The sequence below is a fragment of the Sander lucioperca genome, chromosome 6, assembly GCF_008315115.2.
Source record: "Sander lucioperca isolate FBNREF2018 chromosome 6, SLUC_FBN_1.2, whole genome shotgun sequence".
Classification (NCBI taxonomy): Eukaryota; Metazoa; Chordata; class Actinopteri; order Perciformes; family Percidae; genus Sander; species Sander lucioperca.
Window position 1 is genome coordinate 40,271,555 of NC_050178.1, and position 6,197 is coordinate 40,277,751.

Genomic DNA, 6,197 nt, shown 5'->3' on the forward strand with positions numbered 1-6,197 from the left:
CGTGCATTTGTTTTGGAAGCAAATAAAAGAAACCTCTACCATAGTAATAAAATGGACAGAAAGGAAGTTCCAATTAAAATCAACGTATCACAATGGTCAGAGCAACGGCCGTTTTTATGTGTACGGACTAACTTCTGTATAAACTTAGTAGTGGAGGTGAGGCCGAACGAGCAGTAGTAATGTTACAAGAAAAAGAGAGCCAGCCGCAAAATGAGTCAAATTTAATAACTTCCACACATTGACCATAACCCTTGTCACAGCATAGTAAAGCATATTGCTATCGTCAGATGAGTAACAATAATTTGTTACAATTTGCTAGCTAACTAGCATAAAACGTAACATTTTATAATGGTATAAAATTGCTGTTGGCTTATCCTGCCCCTGTATCCTGCCTCTAGGATAAAAAGTCAATACTAAGAATCTGTGCATGCCTATCATGCTGTTTGGCGCCATCCTTTTGAAAGTGTTCTTCAAAAGTCGTTCCTCAGAAATCATGTTTCTATCCTATTTCCCTTAACATGAGGACTATGCGTGAGTTGTAGGATCAAAGGAGAGTCTTAAAATGATATGTTCTGATGTCACTTCTCTTTCTGGAGGGATTAGAGTTGTCTTACTGTCTTACTAACTGTAATTGCCGCTTTATGTGGATTACCACTTGTCTAACTAAGCTGCTTTAAGACTTGGCAGACCTCATATGCCCAGGGTACCCAGCTATACTGCCCTGCAAAGGCAAAAGGCCGTAACTTCGTTTTTGGTCGAAAAATGAGTTAATGATATTTTTGGGACATTCAAGACATCCTTTATCATGTGGATAAGTATCTTGATTCAATTTCTATTCCATTGTTTCTTGAGAAAATAATGGGTTGTCTTAACAGTAACATTGAAAAGCCCAGGAGAAACCAAGGCAGAACACCAGTTATCTCTGTTTGACTTTGTTTTGGAACGCTCAAATTGAGTTAGGGAACAGGATAGCAATAAATAAATGGCTATAAATAATTGTAAAACATAAAAAATATATGTCATCACTAGATTTTATACAGGTGTTACTATGATGATTTTTTTAAATGGTAAGAGGCAACCAAATATTGATAATGTGGAAATTACTGCCTTGGCGTTACTTCTCAGTTTTTGCAGATAATACAAAGGCAGAGTACAGTAACTTCAAAATAAAGGTCAAACGTCAAAAAGTGAAGTTTGAGCTCAAGATTTGTTATGTAGATACATTTAAAAAAATACAAAGTACAAGAATAAATTGCTTTGAAGCTTAAAGGAGAACCCCGGCCAATTTTTACGTTAATCTTGATCGCTATAAATATGCGAGTACTCTCCATAGAAAAAACCCCGAGCCAAATCAGTGCTAGTAACACGGAGTTGCTGCAACTACATGTAGAGCTTTCACTTAGCTAAAACGGCAGTTTTGGGGGCATGTTCTAAACAGTGCCTTTGTGCCTCTTAACAGACACAAAATGCAATTAAAATGTCTGTGCAACATGACAACAAGACTCAGACATTGTTTAAATTCACCTACCCTGTCTCCTGCCGGTAGATACCTTGCCCTGTTAGCTGCTAGCTGCCGTCAGGGATGAGTGTGTTGTTCAGCCCGGCTTCGGTGATAATCATCACGCAGCAGTTCCATGTGTATTTGTAGCATATATATCCTTTTTGTGTGCGATCGATCTAGTGTTGGTGAGTAGGAGACTTGGAGCAGCTGCTTCATCTGCCTGTTGCACCTCTGTCTCGTTCTTTCCAAGTCTTGTGAGGCTAGTTCTTCGTTTGTATACTTGGGTTTGAATAAATAAGGATGACCATCAAACTCAAAAGGCTCTTCCATGTGTTGTATAGCTGCTGTATTCTCCATAGTTACGTTACTCCAACCTTCTTCCCTTGTGAACACCTTCGCTCTTCACTCTTCACACACTAAGCGCCAATCTGCACACTACTGTTTACCTTTACCTGCTACAACTGAATTCCCACGGGACAACGCAAGGCTACAGCTAGCTTTCAGTAACGCTATTACTGTGCAAGCCACAGACATCATTTATCCCGTTTCCATGTAGTTACATAGTCACTGATGTGGTCATAACCACTACAGTGCTCAATTACCTATTTTTGAGTGTGAAATAAACTACAATTTTTCGTCGCGAAGGCATGATCTGTCCTCTGGAGGCAGGGTTGGACTGGGACAAAAAATCGGCCCTGGCATTTTTGGCCCAGGCAGCCCACACCCACCGTGATTGGTCAGAGCTCAACAGTCCCACCCCTCCTCTGAGAGAACTTGGGTTCCAGAAGTAAATTTCCCATTCATTTCTCCCATTGACGTCTGGAAAAATACGTATATAAAAGAGTTTTAGACCATGCCTTAGGCTAACCAGATGGTACGTGACTCATAAGCATACAATGTATCCAGTGCTTAATTTGTAAAGTGGGAGGTCCCGGAGCGCAGAGGGAGGGTGGATCCGGCGACTCAAAACGGGTGTTGGAGGTAACGGAACCAAAACAAAAATTACACCTGACTACGTAGCTTCTCTGACTCTGACTAAAAAAGCCTACACAACGCTGTGTGTACATCAGGGCAATGTTTATTTTTATTTCAGAACGTGCACTGCATCGGTGCGAAATGTAAAAAAAATTAAAAATACACTGCAACGATCGTTTTCAAAAGCAGCAACTATCCATCGGACAATTAAAACATAAAACCCACCGTGGTCTCCACATTCTTGATCGGCAGAAACGATTTTTGCTTGTTTGGGATCCGGCTGGCCAGCGTATTTGAAAAAGTTAAGCAAGCTTTGTTGTCTTTTTGACATTTTTATCCTCAACCAGCACAAGCGCTTGTGTCACTTGAAGTGCCTCCCCTCCCTCCGTCCCTCTCCCCCCTCTGTCTTACTCTGAAAATTCACCTCAAAACGCATTGAAAATGCAAACACAAGACTTTTGTGGAACTCCAATGGGGAATCAAGACTAACAAGACAGATAACAACATTGAACACTACACAAACAGTAGTTTATTTTTTTCATTTAGGCGACTAATTTTTCATAGTGACACAGGAGGTGCCGGATCCAATAAAAAAGGTTCCGGATCCAACGTCGGAGGTGCCGGAACATGTTCCGGCGTGTTCCGGCTCAAATTAAGCCCTGAATGTATCATTTCGAGTAAAAAACAAACAGAAAATCCCAAAAAAGTCAAAGGTACAAGACTGTGTACATATCGTCATTTCAGAGCGAAGGAACTACTCATCCCATAAACCACCGCGCACCACTGAATAGAGGAAGCTACGTAGTAGTTAGTTAACAGCTAAGTTTAGCTAACAGCTAATTCGCCTAACCTCTAGCTGAGACAGCATGTAATAACTTTAAAAGACCCTCAAAATAAAACCTGAAAATAACCGTTAACATATATAACAGCTGTTACGTCAGCTGTAGACGGCTTTACCCAGTGTTAAGTTTGAGTTAACGTTATTTTAGACTGAATCAAGCTGTCAGCTAGCGGTTAGCCGAATTAGCTGTTAGCTAAACTAACGTTAGCTTCCTGACAGAGGCTAACTGCAGAAGCGTGGAACAGATCGTGATTCGTGCAGTGTCGTAAATCCTTGTGACGGATCGTGCAGGCAGCACAGCTCGGGTACTGACACTCCCCCTCCTCACCAGCATGAGTTCCATCAATCAGAGGCATCACTGTGGGATTGTGGGATTGTTCAGGATTGTGAGTAATGAAGTACTTATCCAAGACATCACGAATAAAAGACATTTATCTCAAAACAAGGGTAGTGCCCCATGATTTGTGGTGTCTATATGAGTATATACAATTGCTTAGTCATGTCGGCATGCTGGTTTTAAGTCCATTATCGACGGTTAGGATTTTATGGTTTATACTCCAATTTGTCAATGGAGAAATTGCATTGTATTTTTACTTCCGGAACCCGCTGTGGGCGGGACTGTTGAGCTCTATTCCCTGCAGACAGTCCTCTTAAAATATGCGTGCATTCTATGATACGAGTTGCCTAGTGTTCTGCGTTCATATGATAATTTTGGATCCTTCAAGAGGGGTCTCAAGACTTATCTGTTGCTCTTACACTTAAATAATTAATTCATTCTTAGAGTTATAATTTGTATATTATGGTATTTGTTTGTGGCCGTGAGTGGGAAAGGGAGTTCCTGGATTTGATTGGGTCAGGCCAGTGCCAATAAAGAAAAATAACCAATGGGCCGCTCTCAGTTCTTTATGGGCCGGTGCGGCCCAAAAAAAAAAAAAAAAAAAAAAAGGTCTATAAATTATATCGGTGATTCGCCTCAAAAGTGCGTCGGCCCACCAGGAAAAAGCCCGGTATGCCAGATGGCCAGTCCAGCCCTGTCTGGATGACATAGCCAGACAACCGGGCGCTCTGTTGATTCTTATCGGCAGCAGGAGGCAAGGAAGGAGGGGACAAAAGACAAAGCAGAAGCAATGATGCTGGTTTGGCCTGCTAGCCCAGCTAAAGGTCGTGACACACTAACCCGATAATCGGCCGTCAGACAGTCTGGCGAGATCAGTGACTCAAGTCTGTTCGGTGTGTACCGTGCCGTCGTCCATCGGAGGGGCCTCGGCCTTCATTTTGGCCGATTTGACATGTTGAATCGGAAGGCGGGCACTGCCGGCAGTCAGACTCAAATGACCCATCTGATTGGTGGAGCGCTAACCCGGAAACGAGGAGCGGGATGAGCTTGACTAGAGTCTCTCAAAATCTGACAAAAATCTTTTAAACTGACCTTTGTCGATCTGAAATGAAGACAGATTCAGCAAATGCATGGCCTATTTCTCGCTTAAAATGTTTTCAGAAACATGTTTCAGTGAACTATTTTAGTAAAATATGAGATCGCATTCTGAACAAGCCGCCATGACAGTCTGGCTTTGAATTTCCGTAGAAACCAGACCCACATGACGCGTTCGTCCAATCAGCAGTTTTCATTTTTGGGCGACAATACAGATTAGCACCGCCTACTGTGATGGAGACGTATTACGTCTTGTCGCTTTGGTGTGTTCTGAGGCACTTTCTTGACCAACTCGGGGAGACCGATCAGTCCAACTGCCTTTTCTGCCAAGGGTCCGCCGTCTGGTTGGTGTGTCAGGGGCTTAAGGGAACTATCACACAGATCGCCACTGCCAAGTCTCCTACTCACCAACGCCAGATCGATCGCACACAAAAAGGCTATATATGCTACAAATACACACGGCACTGCTGCGTTTATAACCAAAGCCGGGCTGAACAACACACTCATCCCTGACGGCAGCTAGCAGCTAGCAGGGCAAGGTAGCTACTGGCAGGAGACAGGGTAGGTAAATTTAAACAATGTCTGAGTCTTGTTGTCATGTTGCACAAACATTTTAATTGGATTTTGTGTCTGTTAAGAGGCACAAAGGCACTCTTTAGAACATGCCCCCAAAACTGCTGTTTTAGCTAAGTGAGAGCCATTGACATATATAAAATGGACCAACAGATCCCGTTGCTCTGGACGGAGACCAGTGAAGGATATTAGAAACACTTTTCCGGTGATGGCTGAGCGTTACTGCGCAGCCTCCAACTGAGCTTGAACGTACACATTGTACACGAACACATCTCAACGTAGATGTGACGTGAGCAACCTGTCTGAAAGTTTTAAGTCTTCTGGAGGCTGTGCCAAGAGAAATCTCAATCATTACGAATCTTGCAGAGACGGAGAATGTAGGTATATGTAAGGAGATAACATGGACACAGGCTAATTATTGCTAACTAAAATGCTAGTTAACATTAGTAATTAAACTGCTAATGTGAGTCGAAACTGCCTGCGAGCTTCTCCTATACTGTACGGTAATTTCTCTACTGTGCGACAGTAAGTCACGTGGTTATGACACAATCATTAGAATATTTTTACAAAAACGTCTGCTACGGAGCCATAACGTGAGGTACAAGGTAATGGAGCCTTTTATACATTGTCGTGTTTCTTTAGAAATAAACAATGGACAAATAGAGTCTTTAAACGCTTCAGATGTAAAGTTATTCGCTGTCAAAGTGGCGCCAAAATGAATGGCAGTCAATGGGATGCTAACGGGAGGTGATGGCTTGGTAGGGTTTGTGGTTTGTGCATCTTAGAAATTCTCTAGTAGACATTATTGTATAATGTATGATGTACAGTTGCAAAAGCTATTTGATTGAATTAGGGATTAATTCTGAGAGTCCATG